The sequence below is a fragment of the Protopterus annectens genome, chromosome 15.part0, assembly GCF_019279795.1.
Source record: "Protopterus annectens isolate FY-2018-M chromosome 15.part0, PAN1.0, whole genome shotgun sequence".
NCBI lineage: Eukaryota > Metazoa > Chordata > Ceratodontiformes > Protopteridae > Protopterus > Protopterus annectens.
In genome coordinates this window covers 545,259,632-545,281,911 of record NC_056749.1, presented here as the reverse complement: position 1 = coordinate 545,281,911, position 22,280 = coordinate 545,259,632, and positions in this window count along the sequence as shown.

Here is a 22,280-nt window from a genome sequence, read left to right as displayed (position 1 = left end):
ACATAAGCCTAGCCAACATGGTACCCTGGCTTACACCACCCAAGAAAGTTATTTTCCTGTGCCACTGTCTAGCAGAGACACAGAAGTGATCCTCAGGTTGTATTTCCTATTTCCCATCCACTCATCAAGATTTTTCTTGAAGAGTGCTAATGAAGACCTTTGCTTGACATAGATGGGTAGTCTGTTCCAGAGTATGGAAAGTCTCTGGGACAGGAATCTATCCCTCCAGCATGTCCTGTTTATTGTGGTGACAAGGTTTAGGTCCCAAGAGGGTGTAGCTCAGAGGGATCAGGATTTCTTTAGGTGTAGCATGTCCAACAGCTCTGGGTTTAACATAGCTTTATATGTTAGGCAGAGATCACCACGTAATAGGCAATATGCTATGGAGTAAAGCTGGAGATTTTTGAGGTGGTCAGTGTAGGGCATTTGTTTGAGGCCAGTAATCCTCTTTGTGAAGTACTTCTGTGGCCTTTCCAGCTGCTGCAGATGTTTTGTGAGGTACATTCCAAAAGGGGCATTGTACTCTATAATGGGTCTAGTGAGTGTCGAGTAGAGGGGAACAATTACCTCTTTTTTCCTGGATGAGAACCCTTTTATGATGAGGTGTGCCATGTAAAAGGACTTCCTGACTACTGTGGCCATGTGACTATCAAAGGAGAGACTACTGTCCACCTGGGTCCCAAGGTCTTTTATCACACATTCGGTGTTAAGTAGATTGCTGCCTATGTGGTAGTTCTTGGGTATAGAGTTTTTACTAAAGGGGATGAAACTGCGCTTTTTGTCATTGAGCTTGAGGCCATGGCTCTGACACCCAGCATCTGTCTCAGTGAGGCCCTTCTGTAGGATATCCACATCATTTGGGGACTTGACTATGGCTCCTAGTTTGCAGTCATCTGCAAACTTCATTAGCCAGAGGCCTTCTGTGTTAGCCTGTACTTCAGAGAAGTAGATACCAAACAGGAGAGGTCCCAGGACAAAACCCTGTGGTACTCCGCTTGTCACTGCTTTGAGGTCAGATTTGGAGTCTGCAACTTTTACTGTGTGAGTTTTGTCAGTGAGCCAGTTGGCAACCCATCTTGTGATGTAGGGATTTATACCTAGTTTAGTGTGTTTAGCTATAATTCCAGAATGGGGGATGGTGTTGAAAGCCTTGGCAAGGTCAAGATAGGCTGTGAACCACCTTACCCTCATCTATGGCTTTGGTGACTGCCTCATAGACGTCGATCAGGTTCAGGAGGTATGATCTGCCTTTCACAAACCCGAACTGGGTGGGATCCAAAGTTTGGAGGTTACCAATGTCTTTGTTTTTGAGTTCCATGATGACACGTTCCATGGCCTTGCAGACCAGGCTCGTCAGGCTAGTAGGTCGATAGTTCCCGGGATCGGTGGTGGCTCCCCCTTTGTAGAGTGGGATAACTGTTGCTGTGCACCATTCAGTGGGCACAAAGCCTGATGCAAGGCTATTATTGAACATGGTGCTTCGGTGGGGAGCCAGTTTGTTCTGAAGTTTGTGTAAAACGCAGCCTGGGATGTTGGCCGGTCCCATGGATGCTGTCTTTTTGGCTTTAGAGAGTGCAGCTTTTACCTGCGTAGTTGTGATTACAGGGACTCTACATTCTTCCTGTATAGATATGGGCCCTTTAGGGAGTGGGGGGATAAGGTTAGCACTGAACCTATCTGCCAGGATGTTGGCAATATCAGTTGGTTCGGTAATTTCCGTGCCTTTGTGCTGTAACTCAGAGCAGATCTGGGTGTTGCCATCGAGATTCTTGACAGCTATAGAATGCTTTGTGGTTGTCCTTAGAATTAGTGGCAATTTTGTTTTCATAGCTAGCTTTGGAGGATCTTATAAGGGATCTCAGCTTCTTACCGAGGCTGACCAGGTAGCTCCTCCACTCATGGGATTTTACTCTCTTTTGCAACAGTTTCTTCCTTCTGTTGAACAGTTTGTTTATGGCAGGGGACCACCAGACTGTCTTCCTTTTTTTGAAGGATAGTGTCTTGGTTCTGTTTGGGATAGCACGATCCATGTACTTGTGTAAGTGCTTATAGAGTGCATCTGTGTAGGATTCAGCAGTTTTAACTGTACTATCCATCTGCATGGGTGTCATGAAGTTCACCACTTCTGTCTTAAGAAGCATGAAGTTGGCTTTGGAGACATTTTTTATTGTGGTTTCCTTAATGGGGGGTGGGGGCGGGATGTGGATATCAAGGGTGATTAGCTTATGGTCGGATCAGACCAACGAGGAGTTGAGTTCAGGTGTGAACACCGGTCACTCATGTTGGTAATGACTAGGTCTAGGATATTGTTGCCCCTGGTGGGGGTGTGGATAAGTTGATCCAGGGCATTGGAGTTTATGAATTCCAGAAAGTGTTGAGCTAAGGAGTTGGTACAGGAGTAGTTTCTTCTCATTATTAGGGTGTTTGGTTGAACCCTAACTTCTCATTATTAGGGTGTTTGGTTGAACCCTAACTTCTCATTATTATGCCCATGTCTTTGCAAGGGAGCATGGTGAGGACATAAATGATGCATCATTCTGAAGCTGACATTGAGAAATATAACCTATACACTGATATGTAGCCTCTGTTACAGGTGATGAGATTTTATGATTTATCAATTATAAAAATATTATATTAATCATATTTCTGTGAATAACTCCATAAAGGAGCATCATACAGTAGTGGTTAAGGTATCATTCTAGATCTGACATTCATACAAACAAATTAAGTACAAATTGTATGGGTCTACATGGTACATTGACCAAGATATTGTGCTTTGCTTTTCCAAAAAGGTAAAAAATATGCACAATATCAGCATTCCTTGCCAATTATTTAATAATGACTGATATGCACTATCAACATTTACATTGTTGGAAAGGTCAGTGTCTGCTGAGTAACTTTCACATTTACATTTTTAGTCTTGCTCTCAAAGAGTTATGAACATTTGTTTTCTGTATGGTATTACAAATGGATTTTCTGAAAATGAGCTCAGGCTGCACTGTGGTTCCTATGGTGGAATTAAGCAGGCAGCTTTTTCTGAGCTGCTCCGGAGTGAATGAGTTAAAACAGGTTCACCTTGATGAAGCTGTCATAGCATTTAACAACATTTTCCTTAATATACTCAACTCCCTTGCTGCAATACACATGGTCAGAATACAATCTACCATATCTCATTGGCTAACTTCTTCCACTCGTTCCCTAATGGCTCAGAGACAAAACTTGGAAACTCTGGAACAAAACTAAGCTGCCTTTTCACCTCCAGCAATAAAGACAACTTTGTAACCTTACTAAGAAAGCAATTACCGACAAGACAAACTATTACTCAAATCCCCCCGAAACTTACAAACATAACCCAAAGAAATTCTGGCATACTCAAATTCTTCATCCTGGTAAACCTTCTACTCCCCCACCTAACCCTGCTATCTTTCCTCTCCTAGCCGCTACTCCCCCACCTAACCCTGCTATCTCTCCTAGCCGCTACCAACTTTAACTCTTACTTCATAGACTATCAGTAAACTTCTTAACCTTCCAAACTCTAATTCACCCCCCCCTATTTCATCTAATCCCTCCTCAGCCTTCTGCTTAAAATCGGTGTCCACCAAATACATAAAATCTCTTCTTCTCAAACTTAAACCATGTTCTCTCTCATTTGATGGTCTTCCTCCACTCTTTCTCCATCTAGCTGCTAAATCCCTTGCCTTACCCATCTCTATTCTCATAAATCGATCTATTACTGAAGCCAAAGTCCCAGCCATATGGAAACAATTTTACAATTTTCCATCTACAAAGGAGGCAACTCCACTGAATTATCTAACTATAGGCCCATAGCAATTCTATCACCCCCTCCAAGATCTTAGAGAAATGTGTACACAAACAAACCATACAATACTTTACACAAGAAAACCTAATCACCCCTATGGTCCTGGTCACAGCACATCTGCTGCCCTCATTTCTATCGCAAACACTATCTCACAGGCTAGAGATCACAATAAATTTGTATCGTCTCTTTACTGATCTCTCAAAGGCATTTGACACAGTCTCTCACCCTCTACTGTTAGATAAACTCTCTCTCTATTAAACCCATCTCCCACCACTATTTCCTGATTCTCTAGTTACCTAAGTAACTGTTTCCAATCTGTCAAATGGAATTCTGCTACATCCCCCGAACACCTTATACAGATGGGAGTACCTCTAGGGTCAATTCTAGGGCCACTGCTGTTTAATGTTTTTACTAATCAACTATCTAACTCTACCCTTCACTTGTTCAGTATGCAGATGACTCCACAGTCATCTCCACTGCGGACTCCTTTATTGAACTCCAAACTAGAACACAGAACTCTGTCTATTGAAAACTGGCTCAACCAAAACCATTTTATTCTAAATCCAAAAAAGACCAAGCTATTATTTTTTTTACCAAAAACAATGTCTCACCTGAAACAAATCTTTCACCATTACTTCCCATAACAATACCCCTATCTCAATTGAAAATTGCACTAAACTACTAGGAGTCATTACTGATGATCAACTAAAATTTGACCTACATGTCCTAAGTAACATTAAGAAAAACAATAAAAAAAACTTGGTCCCCTTTATAGAAATAAAAACTTTCACATGCCTACCTATTACCTACCCTTCTTTATGGCTCTCAAATTCTCACTAACCTACAGGCTACACTTAAAAATTAAACTATAATCCACTTACTAGGTAGCTATATTTGCTGCTGAAATGCCATACTTATCTCATCGCTGCCTCGCTCTCAGAAAACTGAAGTGGTTAGAATTACTGCATAACCTCCTCCTTTCTCAGCTCCAGATAATTCATTCTATTCTTTACCAGCCCACTTTTTGTCCCAGCATCTCCTCTATAATCTCCCACTACATCCCTGCAAGAACACTCCAGTGCTCTGAAGGTTCCCTATTAGAAGACCGAAGACACATTGGTCGAAATCAAAAGCCTGAAACTGCAAAATATCGAAGCCGCTTTTAAGCGAATTCTTTCCCTGGGAAAGAGTTCACTTGGCCACTTCATTACTTTGCCATTTTTGGCACTGTAGTGTGGTCTCTGAGTTGGTATATTTAAGTAGGGGGTGTGGGGGGGTGAAGCCCCCCATGTAATGTAATGTTTAAAGTGTTTTTTTTTTTTTTTTTTTGTTGGAACAGCGATTTTTTTCCCTAGAAAAAAAATCGCTGTTCTGACAGTTCGAAATTGTAAGCTTTCATTTACATAGGGTCGATTAATCACTGTTCACTTTTTTAAGTGCTCAGTGATCTAATATAGACCCTGCTCTGAAAAACATCTCCTGTCCATTAAACTGAAATACGAGACACAGTGCAACAAACACCAATAAACAAAAAAAACACTGTGGAGAGGACAAACCGCACTGGACAGCCGAGAAATTTTAACTGATTTATTCCAAGGTTAAACATTAGACAATTCACCACATTTTTCGTCAATAAGCTGTAAGACTTCATCAGACAAGGCACAATTTAATTAACACATTTATATATGCTGACAAATTTTAAATTAACCAAGAAAACCCGTTAAAAACAATCCTCATGAATATGTATGTAAATGAAAAACTCAACCAACCATATGTATACATTTTAAATGCATCCCTACTTTACAGATAAATGTATTATTTGTGCAATATTTGGTGCACTAAAAACATTAAATAATTTTTTAATCTTTTATTTAATATATTCATATATAAAATTCATGATGTTAAGACAATGTTCAACCAAAAACACAAATCAATTCATCAATGGGACAGTACTCCCATCTAGTGGTCAAGAATGATATATAATCCTATTGCATCTTTTAACCTAAAATCAAAGTGAAACTTGAAATAGATAAAAAATGTAGCGAGAATACATGTAATGAATATAAATGACACCTTAAAATACCCAGATAAATAAATATATATGAATTAAATATTAAACCCAAAAAGTATTGATACATAAATAAATGTATATATTTTTATAATATACATAAAATATATAAAATATACATGAAACATGAACAATATACCCATAAAATATTGTATTATATTAAATGTATTAAATATTTAAAACTATTTAAAAATATATTTATTTTAAAATATATGTAAATATACAATCATGTAAATAAATAAATAAATAAATAAATAAATAAATAAATAAATATATGCGTGCACATGTGAACCCAATGCTGGTAATATTACAGTTTAGCTGCCCTTAATTTCAAAACTGGGGCGAGTGAGATATAATTGTTTAGACCTGGGAATTTATTGGCCTCAAGAACAATCTGCCAATATAATTCCCGGTATTCAATGTACGTCTCCCATAGACCCCCTCTCTCGTCCTTCTGAATTTCTTCTAAAATGAAGAATTTATACTTTGCTAGGGGGCAGGTATTTATGTGTTTATATAGTGCATTAAATTCTTTCTTATTTTTGATATCGTTTAAATGTTCATATACCCTTCTTATTTTCCTTTCGGTCTTTCCAATGTAGAAAGCCGAACATATTTCACAAATCGCAATGTATACTACTCCAAAAGAATTGCAATTACTATGTACTTTACTAACAACTTCTCTATCTCTTGCTTCAATAAAAATGCTATGTGAATTAAACATAGATGAACATTGCATACACATACCACATGGATAAGTGCCCCCTATTTTTGTGCTTTTCTTCCTCACTCTATGTTGAACTGTCAACCAATCCTTTATATTACGTCCCTTCCTAAAAATAATATTAAAAGAATCTCTTGATTTGTTTAAGTTAAGATCAGTGATGTTAAGGAACTTGTTCCATTCTCTGTCAACCACTTGGTAGATGACACCTGCATCACCACTAAAATCAGTTATAAATGCCTGATTATATATTTTTCCTTTATTTAGATCTTTAGTCTCTGTTGGACCAAAATCACCGGTATTGGGGAGACTAATTCAATATGGGTGCAAACCTATTATTTCTCCCTTGAATAATAATCTTTTTTAATGTGGTTGCAAAAGTCAAGTGGATAACCCCTCTCCAAAAACATATCCACCAAGAATTCCAATTCTACAATAAAATCTTGGTCATTGGATGTCATCCTAGAAATCCTTACCATTTGACCCTTTACAATACTATGCTTTTGATGTAAAGGGTGTCCACTTTTAAAATGTAGATACGAGTTGGAAAAAGTTTTTTTTTTTTAAAAACCTTAGACTTAAATTTATCAGCGTCCTTTTCTATCATCACATCTAAATAATTAATACTCTGTGTGTTCATTTCATGGGTAAATTTTAAAAAAAGTGGCAGTGCCATTAACATATTTAATAAACTCTAACCTTTCTATACTGTCCTTCCAAAAATAATAATGTCATCCAAAAACAGTTTGTATAAACTCCAGCATTCTCTGTATACACTATGATAGATAAATTTATCTTGCCATGTATTTAAAACCATATTGGCATATATGGGAGCACATCTTGCTCCCATAGCTACCCCACTTAATTGATGGTAATATTCTCCTTGGAAGAATAAATAATTATGTTTTAAAACCAATTCCATCAAGTTGACACAAGTGCAAATTTCATCATCTTTTAATTCTTGAAAAGATCTGCTAGCTTCTTCAAACCACTCTAATCCTATTTCATGCGGTATTGAACCAAACAAGTCTACATCTATAGTAACCAAAATGACATCTTTATTTGTAGTAATGTTCTTCACTTTTCTTAAAAAATCCCATGAGTCCTTCAAATAAGACCTCCCTTTAAACATAAGGTTCTTCAATTTAGTATCAATATATCTTGCTAAAGGTGATATCACTGAACCTTCTGCTGCTACAATAGGACGTAAAGGGGGGGGGGGTCTTCCAAATTCTTATGCACTTTGGGAATGCCGAAAATTGATGGAATTTTTGGTTTATTATTGTGTAAAAATTCAAACATACTATGTTCAATAAATCCTTCCAAAAACAAATCATATAATATGGTGTAAATTCTCTTACAACCAATATTAATTTCATTAAAAGAAACATTACTATATTTTGACTCTTCCAATAATATATTAAGCATTTTACCTTCATATGTAATGGAATTCATAAGAACCACCCCACTCCCTTTATCCGGTTTCATTATTCTCAAATTCAAATTCTCTCTTAATCCATTAAGAAATGTTAGTTCTTCTGATGTAAGATTAGGAGTAAATCTATTTTTTCTGATAGTTTGTCTTAACTCATTCTCCACAATATTCTCGAAATTTTTTTAATTGTGTATGTATAGGGGGATTCCAAGTGCTTTTTTTCTTTAACTCACTACCATGATCCACTTCGATGGTAAAATCCCCACAAATTAATTCTAAATTAATTTTCCTCAGGAACATCTTAACGTCAATAATTAATCTACTCATATCATATGTTTGGATGAGTTTTTCATTTACATACATATTCATGAGGATTGTTTTAAACGGGTTTTATTGGTTAATTTAAAATTTGTCAGCATATATAAATGTGTTAATTAAATTGTGCCTTGTCTGATGAAGTCTTACAGCTTATTGACGAAAAACATGGTGAATTTTCTAACGTTTAACCTTGGAATAAATCAGTTAAAATTTCTAGGCTGTCCGGTGCGGTTTGTCCTCTCCACAGTGTTTTTTTTTTTTTTTTATCTCCTGTCCATTCACAAACCCATGATTAACTCAGGAAAAAATCTTTATAGCTATCTGCCTGCTGTGAACTGGAATAAATTACCGCTAGACATCAGTCTCCTTAGACCCAAACCTCAATTCAGAAAGTCAGTAAAAAAATCACTTCAGCAAAACTAAACTATGTCAGTGCTATCTACCACCTGATTGACTCAACTCTCTTAGCTACTCTCTCTCTCTCCTTTTTTTCTAAATCTTTACAACTCTATTTTTTCTTAACACTTTTTTTAATTTGTAAATTATCTTTCCTACTTTTTTGCCTCTATTCTCTTTTAGTATTCTTTTTGTTACGTGACCTCTTCTTCTTTCATACTGTGCCATTTTATCTTGTCTCTGGTATATGACTTTTACACAGTTAAATGAATAAGCTTAGTAATCCTTTCTTATACGTATCTACACACTTATCAGTTATGTTTGCCCTATAATTATAACCATATGTATTCCTGTACTCTGCATTGTACCTACACATGCTATAATGTTGATTCTTAGTTCCATGTATTTTTAACTTGTTTTAGTTATTCTATGTATGTTTCTTGTTTTATTAATTAAATACTAAGTCAACTTTATTGTACGTATTTACTGTGGAGCTTTCCTCCCCGGGTCTCCGCTGAAAAAGGGTTCTGTCCCAGCTGGACCAACCCCATCAACAAATGTCAAATAAATAAATAAACACAATGATGTGGTACATTAACAAGCAAGGAGGGACGCAGTCCTACCCTCTTTACAGGGTTGCTCTTCAAGTTTGTGCTCTAGTTGTCCAGAATAAAGTGGCTCTTCAGACTCTATACATTCCTTCAGAGCAAAATATGGTGGCAGACCCTTTGTACAGGTCGATAACACAGGGTCACAAATGGTTGTTTCACAGAGATGTTTTTGTGATATTGTCCACCAGTGGGGTACTCCTCAGGTAGACTTTGTCTCCCCTTTGAACAGACAATTTCCTCTTTTTTGCACCAGAGTTCCAAGTCCTGTGGCCTGGAAGGTGGATGCCCTCTCTTTTTCTTGGTAGGGAGTGTTTCTCTATGCCTTCCCTCCCCTTCCTCTGCTTCCAAGAGTCCTGCTCAAGATAGAGCAGGACTCCCCCAAAATCTTGTTTTGACTCCTTTTTGGCACCAACAGCATTGGTTCCCTCTTCTTCTGCACTTAGCCAAGGGCAATCACCACAAGTTTCCTCAGAGTGGACCTCCTCACAGAAGACAAGGGGTCTTTCATCCATCCTCACTTGTCCACTCTTCAACTGACATTGTGGGTGATAGGGTTATGATCCCTTTTAGGCACCTTTTGTTTCTGAGAACGTGCTCAGGGTTCTGCAGGAGGCCAGGAAACCCATTACCAGAAAATCCTATTTGTCCAAGTGGAAGAGATTTTCTGTTTGGTGCTTTGCTTTTAACCAGGATCCACTTTCTTTGGAAATCCCTCTGGTTCTCTCTTATCTGTGTGAATTGCTCTATGCTGTTTTAGCATATTCTATTAATGCTCATCTTTGAGCTATTTCTCATTGTCTGCCATTAACTCCTCCTCTGGCCTCCTGGTTTGAGGTCAAGCAATTTCTTAAAGGTGTCCTTCATATCAGACCTCCTATGAAGCCTATTCCACCTTCCTTGGAAATTAATTTTGTTCTTGAAAACTTGACTCATACTCCTTTTGAGCCTGCAGCTTCAGGTTCCTTACAACATTGTACATGGAAGACTGTTCTCCTTTTGGCTCTTACTGCAGCTAAGAGAGAGTGTCTGAATTGCAGGCTGCTGTGACTGTTCCTCCTTTTTTAGTTTTTCTTAGGGATACAGTGTCGCTTCCTACTTATTGTTCTTTTATGCCCAAGTTGGTTAATGAATTGTGCCTTAATCAGCCTGTTAATTTGCCCTCCTTTTTACTTTCTCCACAGTCTGCGAGTGAGAATGTTCTTCATACATTGGATTTGCATAGACAGATCAGATATTATTTAAATAAGGATAAGGTCATTCCAAGTTTTATTTGCTTTCATGCTAGATTTCTAGGTTTGGCTGGTTTCTAAGCAAACCATTTATTTACGGATATCTGAGGCCATTTCTTTTTTGTTACTCCTTTCATGGGAAAAGTCTTTCTGTCTCTGCAAAGGCTCATTCCACCGCAGCCACGGCTTCCTCTGGTGCTTTTTTCAAAGGACTCAATACCAATTTCATCCTTGAGGCTGCTACTTGGACCTCTGTCCATACCTTTACTAAGCATTACAAATTGGATGTTGTATCCTGAGAAAGGGCTGGCTTTGCCAGAGCTATCCTGCATGGGCTCCTTGACAGCTTTTCTGAGCCTTTCTCCTCCCAAGCTTCTTCTTGAGCTTTTGTACTGTCCCTTATGTAAGGGATACTGCTGCAGTGATATGGAAGGACATGGTACAGTTATGTAAAATCTTACTAGAACAGTAGATGTCCTTCTGTTCACTGTTGCGGTATTTGATCCCTCCCTCTTCCCCCTTTTCTCTACTCCTTCCTCCTTCTGGAATCACATGTTCCTCCTACTTCCTAGGACTATTATCACTCCTGAGGCTATTCAGTTCTGAGACGTTCATCTGTACACCACCTTTATGCCCTATGTCTTGAGTGGGGGGTGTAAGCATGATGTACACGGTCTATATAAAATCCTAAGGCTTTGGTATACTAGCTGGATGCTGGGCTACCCTTGACAGAGAATCTCTTTAGTAAAGAATACTGCAACAGTGAAGAGGCGGACATCCGTTATGGTAAGATTTTACAGTACTAAACTTTAAAGAAGTTATACTTTTAGATATTTAAGTATATGCAGCAGGTGAAGTGTACAATTCTCAACATATACTGAGTATGGGTGAAGCGTCAAGTACAGTAGTTCAGGAAGTATGAAACACAAATCATTTTTAGTAACTTCGATCCTCTATGATTTGCTGAAAAACACAAATTTTATGAGGAACAGACCAAAAATATGGACATTTTGCAAAAATCTTGACAGCTGAGAGGTATCTCACAGGCACACAACACACAAAAGTTCAACAGTCATAGACACTGGTAACCCTCCCTATTCCCATACTTGCTATCCTCAACCCTACCAGTGATTTTGTATCAACACTTCTCCACCTGTCCATCACACTGGTGATCAGAGTGTCCTACTCGTGTCCCAAGCATAGGACCCTATGTCTCAGACACTGGTCAATCCACACACCTAACCAAGAACCACACAGGTAGTGTTAATTTCCTAGCACAGATATACACTGCCATCCACCCAGCATGCACTACAACTAGGCTGCAGTGATACAAAATTCTTCTTTAAGAATTAAGCCTCAGCTATACAATTTTGGGTAGTTAGTTTTGCATTCTGAGTTTGACATCTTCTACTAAGACATTATTGTTAGGTTGCACCTTCTCATCCTCCTGAAACCTGCTTTAATGTACTCTGCTGAACCTCTGGGAAGTTAAATCCATACTCCACTATGCAAACAGTCAACCTTATTCAGTCCAGTTCATAGAATTTAACTGCAGATAAACACTGTTTTACCCTTTCAGTCCCTCCATATATGTACCTGTTCCTCTATACCATTAGAAGTAACTATTCTGTTCCATCTAATGTTAGAGTCTAAAAACAATACACCGTTAATGTGTTCAACTGAAAAGGCTGTCCTTGGGAAGGCACAGCAAAGCTAATGGAATTTTAGAAAAATTTTAACAAATTACTGAGCAAAAACAATAATAAATATTTGTTCTGAAGAGCATGAGGCAACAGTAACCCAACAGGATGTATATGGGTCTTTTTTGGTAATTTCATACACTATTTTCTGAATATTGGGTGAGAGTTACCTTGTAAGTCTAAAGGGATTGTTTATACCTTTTGCACGGCAATAAAGGAAGACAAAATATCATGCTATTTTGTAGCAGCAAAAATGCATTCCTGCCAGCTTCACTTGCATAGTGGAATAAAGCCTTGACTGCAATCCAGGTGACCTGAATTCAACTGACAGCTTGTGCACCTGTTGCAGTTGGTATGGTAAAGGAAGGATGAAGAGCTTTTGCCTGCTTGCCTCTCTTTGGGGGAGGGTGTAGGTAATATGCTAGTGGAAGCATGATCTTCTAAAAGTACTGGTGAAGGATGAAGCTCAAAGCAGCAGTCAGACTAATCCTGTGGGGAGAGTTCATGGCAGTATCATAATTTCAGGCAGGTCCTAGAAACAGAACATTGGCTCAAACAGCACACATATTCTATACTGGCTCCTCATAATGCCCCCAACCCCCCCCCCCCCAAAAAAAAACATTTGCCAGTTAAAGGGAGAAAAATTGTATCCCATTCACAGAGTTATCAAATTACTGCTACTCAGACTGCACAGATGGGGTGAATTAGAGCTTTGAGGGGATGCTGCACTAATGCAGGGACACAGTCCCTAACTGGACATATCTGTAAATAAAACAAATGCATTTCTAAAAGAAAGTCCTACAATTCCTCTAAAGTCTAATGTGTGTTTTACAGTTCTGTGACAAAACAATAGTGCTTTCATTATGTGCAACGTAAATGCAAGTTCATTTTATATTTGGTCATTGGGCGAGTGCAATGATCACAAATGTTAAAAACAAGAGTGCCTTTAAATGTTCCGTCATCCCAAGCCTACTAGAAAATCACCACATTAGACGCATATCATCTAAAAACTTTAGCAAAAAGTCTTTTGAGATAAAATTTTAGAAGTCATTCCGTCCTGCCATATTTATCTCATGGTTTTCTTTTACATACAGTTCTATATTTATAACACTGCTTGTGACAGTAAATCTGTCTATTCACATGGATTAATGAATCTTTCATTATAATACGGTACAAGACACATTCTAAAGTATATGCTTTCTGAGTTTAAAAGGTTACTGTTAGTATGGTTTCCAATATATTGCTCTCTCTGATTGAAAAAAGAAAGACATTTTGCAAATACATGAGGTTTAAGTAACTGCTCTGTCAAATATCAGTAATTATAAAAAATAACAAAAACAAATACAGAAAAGCCAGAAGTATCACAAGCAAAATAAAAGGTTATAAAGGACTTCCAAGGCAAGCCTGTACTTTCTAAAAGAGCCAGAGAAAGTTGATATGGGCAAGCCACAACCAAGATGCTCAATAAAACAGGGAAAAGAGTTTAAAAGTGCAGAAAAACCCTTCATCATCTCACAGCTGCTATGCCGACAACTAAAGACTGAAGAAATTCACAGAGCATGGAAATCTCATTATGAACATTTCTTTGAAAAAATATTCACAGTAAGTCGTCTCCCACACAGAGATCATAATGTAAAACGATGGGCCTTCTACTTGCCTCTCAACTACTTTATGAAGAATGACACCTTTCCTCCACCAGCTTTCAGAATATTCAGAAATGCACCAACATACAGCCTTAGACATCTTAATCCCTCATTTTTCTCTGCTCCAAACCACTCAAACAAGGCTTTGCTGCACAGGCCATGCTGTCTCCGTCCTTGGTCCCAAACTGTGGAACTCTCCCCCGTTCTTTTCTTAAAGATCATTCCTCTTACCTCACTCTCTTCACAAATAAAAGTGCATTTCGAGAGTTTAGGAAAATGCAATTGCTATCGCTCCCTAATCATACAACTTAACCTCTTCTTCTGTCAACATATCTTGCTCGGATTCTATTTTTGATTGTGATTCTTTCATCATGACAACTCTGTTGCCACTCTATATATATAATGCATTTATATATTGTTTTTCAGTTACTCAGTTATAATGTTATTTATCTATTGCATTTATACCCTCAAGCCAACTATGGCACGTTGTATATAATACCCATATATATATTGCATTTTGTCATTCACTATGTATATAATGTTCTGTATCTATTGTGTTTTCCTCAGGTTGTGACTGAAATGGATCTGATGGGATCAGTGCTCTACCCCAGTTAACAATTTCAAAATAAAATAAAATAGAGATGGGCCTGTCAAATAGCACAAGAGACAGATAAGTGCAGCTGTAGAAACAGTCTTAGTACAAGGATTAACCAGTGAAAGCAAATTAGAAGATTTATACTGTCTTTTACAGAGGTGTCATTTTGGTCAGCTAACTTGAAACCAAGTGTGAAAACAGCAAGTGAACATCAGACTCCATTTCCGAAAATGTTATTGGTGAATCAAAAAAAGAGCAATACTGTTAGTTTTCCATGTGAAGTAAACTACAGTTTTGTACCTACCATAAATGTAGATGTCCGATAGATATGCAACTGCAGTCCTGACATATGGGTTGTCCTGCCTCAGGCAGCCCTTCGTTCGGCCGGATTCCAAAGTCCGGGTCCGGCGTCGGCTGATGTCGCCTCTTCCCCGACGTCAGAGTGGCTGGGGTATAAAAGCATCAGCCGACGCCATCTTCTTCAATGTTTCTTGCCCCAGATGCCAGGTGCCCTCCAAGGAAGGCTAAATTTAGAGAATGGATAAAATTCCAACATGCACAACAGTAATAAACAGATACACCATAAATACTATCCCCAGCTAATATGAAAAAGGGAGAGTGGACCCAAAAAGATAATTACAGAGGGGTAGGAGGGAGGGAAAACCTGACTGCAGTTGCATATCTATCGGACATCTACATTTATGGTAGGTACAAAACTGTACTATGTCCTTCAAGAATGCAACTGCAGTCCTGACATATGGGTTGAATACCATAGCCAAGATGGGGGTGGTAGGATCTAAGATAATGATGGTGTAGCTAAAATGCCCTGCAGGACTGCAGAAGCAAAGCCTGCTCGGGATCTGGAATATAAAGGCAGGTTGTAATGCTTGGAAAATGTATGCACGGAGCTCCATGTAGCAGCTTCTAGAATGTCCTTTGTAGCCACCCCTCTTAAAAAGGCTGTGGAGGTGGCTGTAGCTCTGGTGGAGTGTGGCCTGATATTGACTGGCACACCTTTTCCATGGAAAGAGTAGCAGAGTCTGATGCAGTTTCCAATCCATTTTGAAATTGTTTGTTTGGAAATTGCCTTCCCTTGTACTCCAAGAGCGTAAGCTACAAATAGTTGGTCAGACTTTCTGTTGGCCTTTGTTCTATCCAAGTAATAGCGCAATTAATTGTCTGTGTATGTCCAAAGTGTGCAGAAGTTTTTCTCCTTTATTTTGAGGATTGGGAAAGAAAGTAGGCAGGTGAATTGCTTGGTTCAGAGAAACCCTGGATATCACTTTTGGCATGAATGAAGGATTGGTTCTTAAAGAGACTCTGTCCTGATGAAAAATGAGAAATGGAGGTACTGCCATGAGGGCCTGCATCTCCGAGACTCTTCTTGCTGAAGTAATTGCCAACAGGAAAACTGTTTTCCAGGAGAGAAATTGCAACTCTGAAGATGCTGCTGGCTCAAAAGGAGGAAGAGTTAATTTTTCCAAGAAGAAATTGAGGTCCCATGCAGGCACTGGTGGTTTTCTTGGAGGTTTGATATTCTTTATCCCCCTTAGAAACTGTCTTAGCAAAGGATGTGAGAACACAGGTGGATCACAGTTGTATTTTGCTGAAATTGCTGGAGCGTGTATTTTTATGGAAGAATATGAAAGGCCATTGTGAAACATTTCTGCCAAGTATTCTAAAATCTGTGGGATGTTCATTACTGATGCATCCTGACCCTTGTTGGCATTCCAGATGTTGAACCTCTTCCATTTGGCTAAATAGGTTTTTCTGGTGGAAGGCCTGCGTGCTTCCAGTAGGATCTCTTGAACTTTTTTGGAGAGAGAAATATGGGGAGAAGTCATGTAACCCTCCAAGCTGTCAGTTGCAATGTTTGCAGATTTGGATGGACAGTCCTGTAATTGTGCTGAGTTATAAGCAGAGGCCATAGAGGCAGGGGCCACGGTTTGGTACGAGTTATGCTCCTTAGTAATGGGTACCAGTGCTGTCTTGGCCAGTCTGGAGCTATCAAAATGCCTTTCGGTTGTTCTGCTTTGATCTTCAGTAACACCTTGGTCATTAATGGTAGAGGCGGGAATGCATAGATTGTTAGAGAATTCCAACTGAAGGAGAGAGCATCTATTCTCCAGGTTGAGCATCTATTCTCCAGGTTTGAGGATGGTGTGTCCTTGAGCAGAACTTTTGAAGGATGATGATTGTGGTGTGAGGCAAAGAGGTCTATGTCCGGCCTTCCCCATGCATGAGTTATTTGTGAAAAAATGTCTGGATGCAACATCCATTCGTGGGGGTCCATAATGTTTCTGCTTAGACTGTCCCCCAGAATATTGTCCTTGCCTGGAACAAACTGGGATTGCAACTGTATGTTCAGTTTCAGGGACTTTTCCCAAAGAGTCATTGTTAGTCTGCAAAGGGGGTAAGAATGAGTGCCTCCCTGCTTGTTTATGTACCACATAACAGTGGTGTTGTCTGTCTTTATTAGCAGATGACCTTGTTGAAGAAATTTTCCGAAGGCCTTGATTGCATGAATCACTGCCAGCATCTCTTTTTGATTGATGTGCAGATGCAATTCCCGGGGAGCCCATTGCCCTTGAATGCATCTGCCTTCCATGTGCGCCCCCCATCCATGATCTGAGGCGTCTGTTATGGTTTGGCTTGCTTGAGGTTTGTTGAAGGGCATGCCTTTGTTTAGCTGGCTTGCTTGTGCCCACCACAAAAATTCCTTTTGTAGACATGGAATGAGTGGAATAATTGCTTCTAAGTTGTGGCTGTGTTGAGACCATAGACTTTTTAGGTACCATTGTAGTTTTCTCATGTGTAGTCTTGCCAGTGGGATCAGGAGAATGCAAGATGCCATGAAACCCAGGGCCTGCAGGATTTTCCTTGCAGTCATCTGGGTGTGCTTTGCTAGGCTTTTGAAGTAATCTGGTAATTGTTCTTGTTTTTCTTCTGCGAGGAAAGCCATTTGTGAATTTGTGTCCAGTTTGGCTCTTAGAAAAATTATTTGTTGGGATGGCAGTAGTCTTGATTTTTGAATGTTGACTGTGTATCCCAAAGCCTGTAGTAAGTGAATGACATAGTCCAAGTTTCTCATCAAGGCTTGCTGGCTGTCCGCTTGTATAAGGCAGTCGTCCAGATAAGGGTATATTTGTATCCCCTGAAGTCTGCAATGTGCAATTACTGATGCCAGGCATTTCGTGAATACTCTGGGTGCAGTAGATAAGCCAAAAGGCAATGCTGAGAATTGATAATGCTCTGACCCTGCAAGAAATCTGAAGTATCTTCTGCAGCTGTGTCTGATTGGGACATGCAGGTATGCCTCCTTGAGGTCCAGAGTAACCAGCCAAGACCCCTTGCCCAGCATGGGAAGAAGTTGCTGTAATGTCAGCATTTTGAATTTTGGCACAATGAGAAAAGTGTTTAGAGCGGACAAGTCCAGTATAGGTCTCCATTGCTTTTCTTTTCTAGGAACAAGGAACAGTCTTGAGTAGAACCCCTGGCCTTGTTCCTGAGGAGGAACCTTTTCTATTGCTTTGATTTGTAGCAGCTTTGAAACTTGTATGAGTGCCTCTGCCCTTTGATTGTGTGGCAGGTTTGGCATGCCTTGTCTTGTTGGTAAGGTATGGAAGTGGAACCTGTAACCTTTGTCTATTATGTTCAAAATCCATCTGTCCTTTGTAAAAACTTGCCAATTCTTTGAAAATAAGGATAACTTTCCGCCTAAAGGAGCTTCTCTTTGAGCCTTGGTCGGCGGTGTCAAAGACAAGTCATTGTGATTGTCCCTGTGGAGCAGTGGGAGTCCCTGTGCCACTTCTCTGATTAGTTGGTTGCCATTGGCGGCCCCTGTAGGAGCCTCGGTATTGCCCTCTACCTCGAGCACGCCTGCTTTTTCCCCTTTGAAACTTGTCAGTGTCTGGAAAGGACCAATTCTTCGAAGGCCAATTCCTGCTGAACCTTGGTGGCTGAACCTGGAGGAAATCTTTGACTGTTTGTACTGATTTAGCCTTTTCCTCAATTGATTTCAACACACCCTGTGCATTAGCACCAAATAGCTTGTCTTTTTCCAGAGGTGCATCTAAAAGCTTTACCTTAACATGGTCTGGCAATGACTGTTCTTTCAACCAAGCATGTCTACGTAGGACGGCCCCTGTCATAGCTGCCCTACATGAAGCTTCCAATGCATCATAACCACACTGAAGAAAATGATTGCTAACCTGCTGAGTATTATGAACCAAATCCTGCAAAGCCTTTCTATCTAAAGGCTTAGGAGAGGCTAACTTTTTCTGCAAATCTTCCATCAGAAAATCCTGATACTGAAACATATGAAAAAGACAGTTAAGAGCCCTCATGGCAAGGGTGGTAGAGGTATAAACTTTCTTACCCCACCTCTCCAGGGACCTAGCTTCCCTGTCTGCGGGCAAAGGATTCTTGGTCGTGGAAGTGGCCACTCCTTTGGGCCCCTGAGAAATAGTTTCTAGGTCAACAGAGTGGGCCTTAAAGAGATGCTTATGAGTTTCAGGAACCCTATAATATCTGTCAGGCTTGACAGGAGCAGGAGGGAGAGAATCAGGAGAAGTACTGGAGTCTGAGTACACATCATCTAACACTGGGGGAATAGCTAAAGGCCTGTGCTGGGGTAACTTAAGGAAGGTCCGAAGCCTTTTCCTGGAGTCCGAGAAGTCCTGGACCTGCCACTGAAAATGCTCTCTCATAGAGTGCAGAACTTCCCCAAAAGAAATATCCTCAGGAGGAGAGGCAGAGGGAATGGATTCATCTGCATCAGAATCCTCGTAGGCCGGGAAGGGTTCTTCCTGGGAATCTGAAAGGCCTGACTCACCAGAGGCTTCATCTGAAGAAAGGGTATCTGTCTGCTCAACCCTAGGCCTTTTGTCTGAAGGCGGCTGAGGACCTCTGTCTGGATGAGCCTGAGAGCCCCTGATTAAAGAAATTAGATCTGCAGCTAAAGTCATGATCTGTTTATCCGAAGTGGGAGTCTGTGAAAAAGATTTAGGAGGGTGAGACTTAGCCTGGCTGGCAGCCTTAGCACGTGTGTAGGCCTTGATGGACATAGACACAGGAGGCCTAGCTGCCCCACATGCTGGAGTAACTTTGTCCACTGGTATGGTGTCAGGCAAATCTTGGGCTTCGGTTTCAGGAGGAAAAACAACAACCGGCACCGGGGAAGCCACCGGGACCGAAGTGTGCGGTAAAGTGGTGTAGTCGGCCTGGAGCGGTTGAATTACCGCCTCCGAAGAGACCGATGCACTCGCGGTAGGCTTAGGCGTGGTGTCGGTGGAAGTCGCGGGCCGCGAAGGTCGGTCCCGGGCCTTCCGTTTTTTGGAAATGTGTGCTGTCGGAAGTTCCGACGGTATGATATAGGACTAATTTTCCCCAAAAAAGTCTTCAGCAAATTCTGCCCGGCGCCTAAGTGTGCACTTGTTGAAGCAAGCACAGGCAGCACATGCCGAGACGTCGTGGTCTGGGCCGAGGCAGGGAAGGCAGTAAGAATGGAAGTCCTTATGAGGTATTTGTTTACCACAAGACAAACAATTATTAACTTTTTCAGTTTTGTCTGACATTGGCTGAGGCAAGAAAAGGCTCCCCAATGGGGTACTTAGCTTTTTTATGACTTTGGTATCTGAAAACACAGGAGCTGGCCGACCGGCACTTGCGAACTGCTTCTGCTTCGGGCACCGCGCGGCAAGAAAGACTGAAGAAGATGGCGTCGGCTGATGCTTTTATACCCCAGCCGCTCTGACGTCGGGGAAGAGGCGACATCAGCCGACGCTGGACCCGGACTTTGGAATCCAGCCGACTGAAGGGCTGCCTGAGGCAGGACAACCCAAATGTCAGGACTGCAGTTGCATTCTTGAAGGACATCTTGGGCTGAAAGATGTGCAGAGGAGGGATGTTTAACTCCAAGACACAGATCTTTTCTTTAAAGCTAACTACTCCCAAAAACACTGGCTGTGAGGTCACAAGGCTCCAACAGCTGAGACAACATAATACAAACAGCATTAAGGCCTTTAGACCAGAGCAAGATAAGAATCTTCACCCCACATGAATGCAAACATTCTGAATACCTACAAGAAGCAGACATGTTATCTAATTCATTTAGCATCACTGACACGACAATAACTATAAGACGTCCAGGGCCAATATCACAGTACAATCATAACAGTCACAAACTTTGGATAGTAAAAGGTGAATTCATTCAATATTGGATAGCAGTTACTAATAGCAGGGGTACATCCAGGATTTGCAGAACTACATGCCATTTTCGGGAAAGTAACTTCCCTCCACCACAACTGCCATTAAGGCAGGCCACATGTGATGCTATTGTTTCAATGTACCTTACTCAAGGTACACAATATGCAACATTCAGTGGTGTGATTAAACAAAGAAATAATGTAAATTGAACAAGTAAGGTAAAAAAACTAAATTACTTGACTAGTTTAAAAGATTTTCTGATATTTAATGTTATTATGAGTGCATGTCCCACATATAAATAAATAAATTATTTTTAAAAGATACATGTAGTGTACATGATCTGCGGTAGTGGTGCTGCAGTAGCATTGTCACCTCACAGTAAGATGCTGTCCGGTTCAATTCTCAGCTAGAGCATCTTCTACATAGAGACATGCGTGAATGGGCGTACCTTCGTTGAAGGTTGTGCATCAGGGCTGGTAACTCGGCACGTAAAGATCAACTACCAATCATTAGTGGACCGGAGTTCCGCTGTGGCGACCCCTAACCTGGAAAAGCCGAAAGACACAACAACAACATGTAGTGTACATTGTGTATGCCTGGATACACCCATAATCAACTGAACCTTTCAGGATAGACCTAGCCTTGAAGTAATGTAAGCAATGATTAGGCTACTAGGCTAGGAAATTTTCTTCTCACTGAACCCAATTTGTTGCTCAGCATTCAGGATACGATTATTTCCCATGTTGTAAATTTAGATCATCTATACATTTGTTTCCCGGACAATAAATAGCCATACATTGTTATACATCTATTTAAAATTTGCACAGAATGGAAACTTGCAAAAGAAAAAAAAAAAATCAAAGCATTTAACAAAAGGATTTTTCAAAGTCAAAAATAAAAGCAAGTACTGAAAAAATTAATATAATGGCAGTGGATCTGGGCAGTAGAATGTCTCTGTGTTTTAAGATCTCTGCCTCTCATTTCTGGGTTCCAGAGTTCTAATTTGACCTCTGGTCACTGTCTGCTTGAAGTTTGCATGTTCTCCCCATGCTTGTATGGGTTTTCTCTGTATATTCCAGTTTCCTCCCATCTCTCAGTATCATACTGGTTAAATGCTTACTTGGGTACTCTAAGCTGTCAATACATATTGCATTTACCATTGTCCTTGTGACCCAAATTTTTTATGAAGAGGTTCTCAAACTAATTCACATACCAAAGCATCAAAATGCTTCCTTAGAATAAGACAGACAGACTGCCCTGGCAAAGAAGAATGCATCAACATGGATGCACCCATTCCCTGATGAAGGCATAGAATCAATCTAAAATACATTCTCATAGTTCATACCATCGCATGTACATTTAAAGTACTGAGTGAAGTTCTGGAGATATACTGCCAAACAAACACTATTACCATTTAGCTGCTGATGATGACTCAGCATGCTCAACAACACTTGCCTATTTTCAGGTGAGGCTGAAAATACAAAAACAAAAGTGTGCAAAATAATAGAACTCCACAATGATACAAAGCCAAGGG